Genomic DNA, 13144 nt, shown 5'->3' on the forward strand with positions numbered 1-13144 from the left:
AAAAAAAAGATTTGTAGAATTGCTTTCTATTTCTTTGTAAACTTTTCCATTTTTGTTTTGTAAAACTGAAGAGGACCTTAATGACGTCGAAAGCTCCTGTGTACTATGTTCATTCATTTAAACTTAGTTATCTACATTGGCTTTATCGAAACCATTCAAGACAACCACGAAGAATGTGTTTTCATTACTGGAGTTATTTGAACGTACGTATATATATTTTTTTATTATATGAATTATGCGAATACGCTCTTGTTAATAATGAAAGGAACAATTCTGATGGAGAAGCGATGACAATGAGTAAAACTGAAAATTATAATGAGCGTATGTATATATTTCATGAAATTATATGAATTGAGTGAATATATTGTTGATAATAATGAAAGGAACAATTCTGATGGAGAAGCGATGACAATGAGTAAAACTGAAAATTATAATGAGCGTATGTATATATTTCATGAAATTATATGAACTGAGTGAATATGTTGTTGATAATAATGAAAGGACCAACTCTGAAGGCCACGACGGTAAGAAAAGTTATGAAAATTACGACGATGGTATATAAACAGTCAAACGAGCTTGATTATACTGAACCAGTGCCTCTCTACACGTTGCAAAAAAAAAAAAAAAAAAAAAATACCACCCTTAAAAGTTCTAACAAGCACATCATCATCGGAACCAACGAACAAGCACTCGTCACGTGACACACAGCCGTTCGCTCGCCTGCGAGCATGACAGCGTTGGGTGCGTGACACCGAAAGCTGTATTCAAGGCAATGGGTTAATTACGAAGTGATTCGTCAGTGGACAGAGACGAATAGAGTAAATAGCCTTTTTTCCAAATTTCAGATCAATTCACACCGCGATGCTGAATATACCTCTCAACACTTCGCGTAGAAAGACTGCAGAAGAGGAATTACAACAAGTCGCCTCGCTCAGCTCTGTGTGTGGGAAGAGGCCCTAAGAGAGCGGTAGCGGTGGTGTGGGCACTACCGACGGCGGCTGGGGAAACACTGCCAAAGGCACGGCGCGTCTCATTCACTGGAAGAAGAAGACGGCGGCCTCTTGTCATTCAGCCGGGGAACGTGTACCCTTTAAAATATACATACTCTTCTCGGTTGCCATACGAGTTCATGTCCCCTATATATATATATTATATATATATATTATTATATATATATATATATATATATTATATATATATAATATATGATATATATATATATAATATATATATGATTATATATATAATAAAAATATATTATATATAAATATATATATATATATTATGAATAACTTGATCACGAAGTATATAAAACGTGATGCTATGTATAAATAAAGGTTTTTTGCCACGAAGGAAAAAATGAAAAAGCGAGATAGCCAAGTACTTTCGGTCCTGTTCGGACCCTTTACTGAGGCAAACTCCGAACAGGACCGAAAGTACTTGGCTATCTCGCTATTTCATTTTTTCCTTCGTGGCAAAAACCTTTATATATATATATATATATATATATATAGACGTATATATATATACATATATATATATATATATATACATATATATATATATATATATATATATATATATATATATATATATATCGAACTACAATGTCCTTTAATATCTAATTCGCTCTACCTCGGAATTAATATATTTTTCATATATGCTTAACCGAAGGGGAATTTTTTCTCGATAATAGATTTACCTGAAAAAATTCCCCTTCGGTTAAGCATATGTGAAAATATATTAATTCCGAGGTAGAGCGAATTAGATATTAAAGGACATTGTAGCTCGATATATGTATATGAATCACGGTAATGTGATATGACTTATATATATATATATATATATATATATATATATATATATATATATATATATATATATATATATATATACATACATATATATATATATATATATATATATATATATATGTATGTATATATATATATATATATATATATATATATATATATATATATATATATATATATATTATATATATGTATGAACAATATGATATATATATATATATATATATATATATATATATATATATATAAATTCTATTACAAAACGTCGGAATGAAGAAATATGTAGATTGGCCTGTTTCCTTCAGTCAACGCCTGATTTGATGCATCCCTTGTATTTATATATACAAATATATATATATATATATACTACATATATATATATATATATATATATATATATAAATATATATATATATATAAATAATATATTATATACATATATATATAATATATATATATATATATAATAAATATACATATATAATATATATATATATATATATAATATATATATATATATATATAAATAAATATATTATATACATATATATATATATAGTATATATATATATATATATATATTACTCAACCAAGGGATGCATCAAATCAGGCGTTGACTGAAGGAAACAGGCCAATCTACATATTTCTTCATTCCGACGTTTTGTAATAACATTTTATATATATATATATATATATATATATATATATTATATATATATATATATATATAATATATATATATATATATATATATATATATATACATACATATATATATATATATATATATATATATATATATATATATATATATATATATATATATATGTGTGTGTGTGTGTGTGTTCACACAATTTCATTTCAATTTCAATGACGAAAAATCCTGTTTACCAACCAGCGTGAGGTTACTGAACAGGACGTGATCTCGTGCACCACAAACGAACAGTAAACAAATCAATCAATATTGAGAAAAATCGAAAGGAATGTTAAGCTTCAAAGTGATCTCCGTGTCGTTCTCGAGGAGTCAGTCCGACGTTGCAAAAGATTGACTCTCAGTAAAACCTTCAAGTATGTAGGACAACACTGGGAAGGAAAATAAATAAGATAAATTCGATTCTTTGTATCGATTCGCTTGTCACTCTTCGTCACAGTTCAAAAACATGAGGTCAGTAAGTCACTGTGATGACGTCATAAACAAGTAAAAAATGCGCCGAAGTCTTTTCGGTCTCATCGAATTTTCTGAAACTTTCAGCCGTGGCCAACGAAACTTCCAGCCACGGCCCGGTGGTGGCCTGTGTTGTTGATCCCTATAGCAGTACCTGACGCACGATCGGGGCGAAATTTAAATTCAAATAAAATAAAAACTACTCTGGCTAGAGGGCTGCAATTCGGTATGTTTGATGACTGGAGGGTGGCCTGTTGGTACTTAAAGTGGTACCAGACTCACGATCAAGGCGAAATTTAACTTCAAATAAAATAAAAACTACTGTGGATAGAGGACTGCAATTCGGTATGCTTGATGACTGGAGGGTGGGTGATCAACATACCGATTTGCAGCCCTCTAGCCTCAGTAGTTTTTAAGGGCTGAGGGCGGACCAAAAAAATTGCGGGAGGACGGACAAAGCCACCTCAATAGTTTCTTTTACAAAAACCCAAAAGTAAGCTAACATGTGTATTTTGCCAGCTATATGAAGTTAGATGGGTGTGTCCATTTCACGGAGAGGTTACCAGCAGAAAAGGAGCCAGGCAAGCAGCCTCACTCTCATCCTTAAATTCACTGTATCTCAGAAACAGACATAAAATATGGAAAGGGCGTGTCATTATCGGAGAATAAACAGAAGTTGCGCAAGCTTGTTGTTTCCACAACTCTCTCCCAGGTTCCTAGAGAAGAAGAAGAAGAAGACACAGTAGGTTAAGAGAGAGACTCATTGTTCGTGTACAAACCGAAGGTTTCGGGATCAGTGTAACATCAGTCTTTTACTGAAAGCCTTTCGTAACGTTCATTTGCATAATTCAGCAGAACTATTCCTCTGTTCTTGTCAACGTCGGCCCTCGGCCGCCCACAACCACCCCCCCCCCCCCCCCCCCCCCCCCTTGTTTTTCTATCTCACATGCCAGAGAAGATCAGATGAAATCCTTGGACGTTGGTCGTATGCTTAAGGAAAACATGGGAAAAGGTTCAAAACTTCAAACATATGGCTTAAATCATTATGCTAATTGACTTAACATAATGATGCTAAAGTTGGAGCTTTATTTAGTAAAGCCCTATTATATATTCATGAAAAAAGGATACGTTTGAAAGAAACTGTATAAAATAAAAAGACTTCTCTATGCAGTATCTATACACACGTTTAAAACATCGCATCTACCATTAGACTTCCCCCATGGATGTTGGTTATTTTGGGTCGTAACTGAATATGGTATTCTAATATGACAGTCGACAAAGTTTACTTATCCTGATGCATTGCATACGAAACAACGTCGTTAGTTGCTTAGTTAAGAAGAGCGCTCTCAAAAAGAACGAGGCAGACACCTGCAGAAGATTAATAATGCTCTGTGTTTGCAAAGAGACGCAAAAGACCCCGATCGAAATGGGGGTATTCGCTGCTCAGAGGACAAGGCGGGCGCACGAGGCAGGTGACAGCACTTTACTGGGCAACAACCCTTGGCTTCCTGGTTTACTTGAATTTACTGATTCATTTGTTAGGCTGATTTATTGTGCCCGAGGGCGTTGAAGGTATTTCTCTGAACTATTTCTGAGCGGCTTAAGGATGTTCTTTCTTTTTTCTTTTTATTTTGCAACGGTCGCCCGTGACGAATCCACTAATGACTATGGTGAGATTATCTTTTTCTATGTTATCTTTCTACACTGTACAGCAAGTATACTTGCCTTTATCACACAATTTGCATTGTGGTTACGATTAAACACAACGTCTGTCAACACTGAGGCGTCTGAAGTAGCCTGTGTTATCATGCACAAACTTATGCAAATGATTGAGTACGAGATGAAAATGCAACAAACTCAATTCACTGACGTCAGAGTTACGAGCGATCATACGTAACCCCAACCCCAGCGCACACCCCCACTCCTCCAAAAAAAAGTGTAATCATAGAAGTAGTATAAGTAGTATGAACTCATCACGAAAGCAGATACGCTTGACAAGGTTTATTTTACTTATACGGGACCAACACCATACGAATCCCCTGACCAGAATAAATATACCCGATTCAGGGAGGTTACAAAACCTCTGTAACCCAACAAGCAGACTTCATAGTCATGTTTATTTAGATTCCCCATTGGGACGAAACCCTCCCTAGATATGACCCGGGGGTGACCTATACGACCAGCTCTGTTCTGTAACTTCGCGCGAGTTACGTGACTTCGTTGTTTGTTCTCTATTCGGTCGCGCGAAAAGCAAACAGTGACGTTCTCATATTTTCATCGTCGTCCCCCGAAACAAAAGAGTCGAGAGATGCGTGTCGCGCTTTGCTTTCTTATGCTTGTTGAATAACGGAGAAACCGCTGGGTCATGCCAGAGCTCAGAGCTTGCAAATGCAACTGGGCGAAACCAAAACCCATTGCGAGTGAAATTTATGGTGTTTGTGTCTCGTCTCGTCGTGTCCTTGGTCAGCCTGTTTTTACTATTATTATCATTATTATTATTGTATGCTGGAAGTAAAGCCTCGTTCATACATGTTTTATCAAAAGTAATTGCTGCCTCAGCTGCGTTAATTTTATAAATGTTCTTCTCTATTTTTTTAATTAGTGTTTTCTCTTTGTTGCTTAAACTGGTGAGCAACGCACCGAAGGTTGGCATGTCTCAAATTTTAATTTTTTTTTTTTTAGAGAAGAGCCTTTATAAAATCAACTCAGCTGAGGCAGCAATTACTTTTAATAAAATATTATTATTATAATTTCATTCTATTATTTGTTTTTGTGGGTCTGTCTGGTTTGTACTGGAAGAGTTTGTCTTCGTTTTGAACAGCAACAACAGTTGCAGTGTCAACGACAATATGAATCAAATTAATGATAACAACTATTTTCTAATTGTAAACATGTCCAAAGAAGCTGATTTGGTTAAAAACAATATTACAATATCGACGACAATGGCAATAAATTTGATGGTAATAACAGTTTCCTAATTGTCAATATGTGGCCCCCCTCTCCCCACCAAAAAAAGCTAATTTGGCAGGATGCCAGTAACAAGGGCCTAGAAATATTCAAATTAAAAGGAAAGTAGGATATATGCAAATGAGCAAGTATTATGCGCTTTCAATCCGTAACTTTTCCGAAACGATAAGTTCGCAACTTATATACTACTACAAGTATGAGGAACAGTAAATTCCAGAAGAGTATATTTCTCAGATACTTTCTAGTTATCACGTAAGCTCTTCACACTAGAGAGGAGATGTGGTTTTAGCGCAAGCATTAAAAAAAGGCATTATAAAAAAAGTTCAGCAACTTGCTTGGATTAAAAAATAAAAGAAATATATATATATATATATATATATATATATATATATATATATATATATATATATATATATAACTAATTCGTCTCTTCGGTTTAGGACTCTTTAGTCAAGACAAATTCTTAAGAGAAAAACATGCTCATTGAAAAAAAAAAACACTGCTTGGACAACGGCAATTAACATTCTATGGGGAAAAACCATCCACTTCTAATATCACGTCATCATTTACTCTTTAGCAGGACAAATTCTACAAGAAAAAAAAAGTTTGGACAACTGTAATTAACATTACTTTAGTCGGGACAAATACTTATAGAAAAACATGTTAAACTGTAATTAACATCCTATAAAAAAAACCATCAACTTCTAATGGCATGTCCTCAAGGCTCTTTAGTCAAGCCAACTTAAAATAAAGTAGAAAAAAAAACACTGTCTGGACAATTGCAATTAACATCCTATAAAGAAAGCCCATCAACTTCTAATGGCATCCCATCAGGACTCTTTCGTCAAGATTAAAAGAAAAAAAAAAAAAAACACACACACTGTCTGGACAACCTTAATTAACATCCAATAAAAGAAAACATCAATATCTAATGGCATGTCATCAGGACTCTTTAGTTAAGACTTGAGAGAAAAAAACACACACACACAAAAACGCTGTCTGGTGAACAACTCTAACATCCTATAAAAAACCATTAATATCTAATGGCATGTCATCAGGACTCTTTAATCAAAATAACTTCTTAAAAAAAACTAAAATACTTCCTTCACAACTAATTAACATCCTATAAAAAAACAATCAACAACCTCTCGTGGCCCGTCATCTCAACTGCACGTGAGACTGCATCCATACCCCCTGCCGGTGCACACGCAATACCAACACAAACACACATACACCCGCAGCAGCCTTGGACCTGTGACAAATAGTATCTCGGCACCGCCACATGTGTTCCCCATGATGCCGAGTTCCTTCTAAAAGCATTATCATAATTTCAAAAAGGCTGTCCGCTTTGACCTTCCGATGCTCACTAGATATTACGAATTAAATGTCGGCCTGTGTGACAGATGAGACAGCAAGCATAATGTAATGAGATCTCTGTGTAAACAACAAAATTATTATTTATCTTTTACATTTGGGTATTTAACTGTTGACCTATTGGCAATGTTTTGGCTGTTGTGTTGTATTAAATGTTGTAAATGTTTTTATAGAAGGAAGCACGTGATTCTCTCTATCTCGCTCTCTATCTTTATATATATATATATATATATATATATATATATATATATATATATATATATATTAATACACGCAATCTGAGTACGACTCGGTCCTTTATCTGTGGGAAATAATCAATTTCACCAAAATAGCCTAGAGCACATAATAAATAACGACACCTGGCTTTCTGAACGCCCACCAAACCGTCAAAAGCATGAAATATATCTCATGTCGAGCGCCGAGGTCATTATTCCTTGTATAAGCGCACGACAGAGTCGCAGCAAAACAACCAATTAGTAGTACTCTCGGATCTCGGTCTTTTCTTCAGATGAGCATCGCTGCCAAAGTTGACTTGGGGTCACTGGAGTTGTTAAAAAGTGACAATCGCGGAGACCATCTCTCGAGAACAACGTCCGCGACTTACGATTACGTACATATGTCCAAATCACCCGGGCCTTGTCGAAAAAAAGAACAATATAAATATATGCATATATATACAGCTGCTTACAATTTCTTATTTCAGTCACCAAAAAGATTTTTTAGTTGTTGACTGAATCGTATTTACTATTTTCTACTTAAATTCAGTAAAGGGTATTTTTCCTAATTAAATCAGTTACTAATATTTTCGTTCTTAATTCGAATATACATATATATATATATAAGATATATATATATATATATCATATATATATATATATATATATATATATATATATATATATATATATATAAATTGTATTTTTTTTTTTTTTGCATTTAAACAGTTGCTTACATTTTCTTATTTCAGTCACCAAAAAGATTTTTTGTTGACTGAATCGTATTTACTATTTTCTGCTTGAATTCAATGAAAGGCATTTTTTTCTAATCAAATCAGTTACTTATATTTTCGTGCTTAATTCAATCACCAAAAAGTTTTTCAAACTTCTTTTTTTGTTGATGGAAATTGTGATGGAAATATTTTCTGTACCTCCAATTCCACAAAAATCTTTCTGACTTCATTGTTGACGGAAAAGCTTATGAAGTTTTCTTCCGTACTTATTTCAGTCAGGGAAAAAAAAGGTTTCAAACTATTTTATTAGTGGATACACTTATAAAAATGTTTCCCATACTTATTCCAATAAAAAAAATGTCATACTACTGACAATGCGCCTCGAGAGAAGCACTTCTCTATTATTTCTGGAAAGCATCAATTATTCATTCAAGGTCAGACATTAACTACTGAATGTTATTTCTTGTACAAAATTAGATATTAAAACATGAAATGTCACTAAAATTCATTTATCAGTTATTGTTAATTTAATAGTTTTAGTGAATACAATACTTATTTGTCAATTATTGCCAATTAAATTAGAATGCAATATATTTATTTGTCAGTTATTACAATATTTATTTGCCAGTTATTTTTAATTGTTAGTTTTAGGGAATATATTACTTATTTGTCAGTTATTGTTAATTAAATTAGAATACAATATATTTATTTATCAGTTATGACAATATTTATTTGCCAGTTACTGTTAATTGTCAGTTTTAGGGAATACAAAAGTTGTCCTAAAAACCAAATTAGATTCCTTCCATCCACCGTTATGCAACGAGAACGCGTTGACGGATTTGAAAAAAAAAATGCAACCATTATACAACGCGACCCTTCTTATCGGCCCCTACATTTTCCAATTACTGGTACATCGTCCCTCTCTTTTATAAGACCACTTAGGCACCACCTTATCTCTCCCTTGACGCCATGTTGCCACTCCAGATAAGAAAAAGGGACGCGAAAAACGAACGGCATTCCCTGGGTAAAGGTTCTTCACGTAATACCACGGCTCCTTAGAAGTCCGGCTTCGTAATTTCTAAACTCAGTTATCAAGTGCTTAAAAAAAAATGAAAACAGTTGGTTTTGAAACGACCGAAACGTTGATAAGCCTCTCTTGCACGGAAGACTTTGGCCGAGGTTCTGCTACCCTAGTGACATCACGATTCGAGCGCATTTAGTTGTCTAGAAACTTGGCGACGCTGTTTAATTATTTATTTTTCGTGAAGGGAGCCCGGGGAAGGGGAGTGGGGGAGGGGGGTTCCCACTTTCCTCGATAGCTCCGTATAACAACAGCTGACTCTTACTTAAGCAGTACTTTTCTTGGCGGGTTGTTAATCATCGTGGTTATGTAAGTTTCTTCTTCTTATTTGCTGCGTCTTCGGGAATTGGATTTGTTTTCAGTCTTTATACTTTTTCAATTTAATTTTTATGTCACTTCGTTCTCTTCCAGTCGGTGCTATAGATGATGAAAGGTCTTGGATTTTTTTTTTCCTTTTTTTTCAGTTTTAACTATTTTGGCAATTAATATACTGAGAGGAATTACTAAAAGTTTTTTGTTGACAATAATTATAGGTTGTTAATAATAATAATAATAATAATAATAATAATAATAATAATAATAATAATAATAATAATAATAATAAGTCACTGATTGTATTATAATAAGCCACATTCGAGGAATAATGATAATAATAATGATAACTAGTAACTGATTGTATCATAATAGGCCACATTCGAGGCCTAATAATAAAAATAATTTAATAGAACTGACACCTTGAAATTCCATCACTTGGCAGGCCACCTAGTGTGATCTTGGCTTTCAAAATTAACTCAACGTACCAGTGTATATGTGTGGGGTTTGGTAATACACACACACACACACACACACACACACACACACACACACATATATATATATATATATATATATATATATATATATATATATATATATATTCCATTGGGACTTATTATCTCATGTGCCGGAGCTTTCAATTATAAAATTTCTAAGTGGTTAGAAAACCTCATTTCCCTATTTTTTTGGCTCATTTTCTCTCAGTCACATAAAACATTCTGAAGATTTCTGTCACAAACTCAGAGAAGCTCATATACCACTTCACAACATAAAAAAACTTTTAAGCCTAGATATGGAGTCTCTATTCATAAAAGTACCCGTGCGTCCTAGGACGTTCTACAGTTTCTGAGAGAAATATTCAGATCATTTCCCACTGGCCCTAGGTAAAATAATAGTTAGTTGAAGTATGCGTATCTATTAACGTTTTTTTCATTCTAAGAGTCATTCTATAAAACAAATTTTTTTCTTAAATCGGATGCAGAATGAGTTTCCTTTTAAGTCCTGGTTTAGTTAATCTACACATGGAATATTTTGAAACTATAATAATAGATGCAATAAAACCTAAAGACATGCTGTCGATGAGATGAGTAGATGACATCCTAACAGTCTGGGATAAAAGGTGGGGCAATTTTGACGAATTTCTTTCAAAATTAAATGCATTAATGCCCAGCATCAAATTTCAAGTTGATTGGGACATAGACAACAAAATTACTTTTCTTGATGTTTCAATAATTAGAGACACGGCAGAATACAAATTTACCATATACAGAAAACCAACATTTTTCACTTTCATACATTCACCATTTTAGCTGTCATGACACTTCTGTCAACATTGGCGCAGCCAGCAATTTAGTTTTAAGAGCCTTCCGCTCCTTTACTATAGCAGACTGATGAGAAAATCAAAGAAAGGGTACAAGAGAGCTCGTATAATTGACAGATGACACACACATATCCTTGCGCATGGGGATTACATAAAGGAACAGATGTACCTGGAATCCAACACAGTTGAAGAATTAGTGACCCTAACACAAAAAAGGTAAATGTTCAAGAGGTTTCACAACGGGTTAAGCCCAACTGGCACAAAAGCTAGGAGTGAAATTAAAGGATTTGACTGACCACCGAAAATAGCCTTGGAATGAATAAGCTGATTGCCTTATAAAAGCATAAAACCTAATTTATTCTACTTTTGGTAAACAATAATATTTTTTTCAAAATGAACATTTTCAAAAACTAGTATACATAAAATACATAGAAAATATGTATGAGGTAATTAGGTCAGTGATTTTATCTTTAAGGGCATTCTTGAACATTTTACTAATACAGGCGTCCAAGTAATACACGGGCGGGCTAAGGTTGAAATTACAGCTGGAAGTAAGCGTGTATAATTGCAGATTCTAAAAGATTTCATAAAATACAAATATTAATTTAGAATACATAGCAATACAATTGAAGAGAGAATTTATGCATAGGCAAATTGGAGAGCCAAAGGCATTCACTGAGAGAGAGAGAGAGAGAGAGAGAGAGAGAGAGAGAGAGAGAGAGAGAGAGAGAGAGAGAGCCAATCCTCTCAGTCACCACCTGCTTCAGATCCTGGCACTCGTCAAACTTTACATGTGAAGCAGACAAATTTTATCTCAGTAAATAAAACTGCGTAAGCGATGCACATAATATCTTAAAAAAAAAGAAAAGGATTCAGCAATCTTTTCTTTCCCCGTTCTAACTAATTACAAATTTCACAGCGCTCGCAAATGGCTCAGCACTTCAAGCAGTATATATATATATATATATATATATATATATATATATATTATATATATATATATATGATACCCACAGGAAATAAACGAGCACCAGACGTTCAGTTCCATACCAAGCAGAGTCGCAACAATTTGCGCATTGCCGGTGCACAAATATATAAGGCACAAGTCAGCAGAAAATGGTAAAAAATAAGAACACGAACTATACTATACCGCATGATTAATTATCTAAAGGAAGGAACAACAAGGGGACCAACAACTACAGATGGTTAAAGGCCGAAGGGAATTAATCCTGTCTTTTCCTGAATCCCCCTTTGAAATGAAACGTGCAGGTGGTTCCTGCCCGTTTTGTTTATGTTTCGACTAACCTTCTGAACTGTCTCATTTGTGGCCCCATGAAAGGGATCGTTTACACTTGAATCACGTGCATTATATATATATATATATATATATATATATATATATATATATATATATATATATATATATATATATATGTATATGTCGGGAATCCGTCCCCTCTGTGTAATATTATTTATAACGCATACACACATGCATGTATATATATATATATATATATATATATATATATATATATATATATATATATATATATTTTTTATATATATATATATATCTAATAAAAGGAGCCCATAAAAACCCCAAGATATAGAGAGAAAAGTACTATATTTCAGAGACTGCTGTCTCTCTCTTCAGGTATATGAATGAAAAAAGTTTACAGAAAAGGTGGTATTTATACCAAGAGATCCGTCCACAATAAGCCAATTTAGGTCACCACCCGCTGATAATCTTCCTTTAATCTTCTTAAGCGTTGGTTGGATGAAAACCTCGTCGATCATATCTGAAATCCACGCTCCTTTTGAGATGTTCATTACCTGCTTCTCTTTTATTAAGGCCGATTCCATCATTTGACTCTTGTACCGGCAGTTGCTGCTATAAATTGCACGTGACAAATTCCAGTTTATTCTATGGTTATGTTCATTTATATGGTTGAAAATAGCCGAGTTCTGTTGTCCATACCTAACTGACCGTTTGTGTTGTATTAATCTCTGGGGAAGTGATTTACCTGTAAATCCGATGTAAGATTGGTCACAGTCCTGGCATGGGATCTCATAGACCCCAGTGTCCTTGGGAGATGTCTTTTGTTGGACGTTAATCAGGGATTTGGCTAAGGTATTTGGGTAGGTAAATGCAAAAGGG

The 13144-nt window shown here is 33.8% G+C and overlaps 1 protein-coding gene across 3 annotated transcripts in view; it reads right to left on the reverse strand.

Annotated features, from left to right (window-relative positions):
• Window positions 1-13144, reverse strand: part of LOC135221909 (equilibrative nucleobase transporter 1-like) — a 57247-nt gene that overhangs the window by 17200 nt on the left and 26903 nt on the right. The window contains exon 1 of one of the 3 annotated variants that reach the window (XM_064259922.1): window positions 875-1031. The exons of the other annotated variants lie outside the window; for them this stretch is intronic. The gene's annotated coding sequence lies outside the window, so the exon portion shown is untranslated. Of the gene's footprint in view, window positions 1-874; window positions 1032-13144 lie in introns of those variants that run through there. 3 annotated transcript variants of the gene reach the window in all.

Source organism: Macrobrachium nipponense, chromosome 20 (genome assembly GCF_015104395.2).
Source record: "Macrobrachium nipponense isolate FS-2020 chromosome 20, ASM1510439v2, whole genome shotgun sequence".
In the NCBI taxonomy this organism is placed as follows: Eukaryota; Metazoa; Arthropoda; class Malacostraca; order Decapoda; family Palaemonidae; genus Macrobrachium; species Macrobrachium nipponense.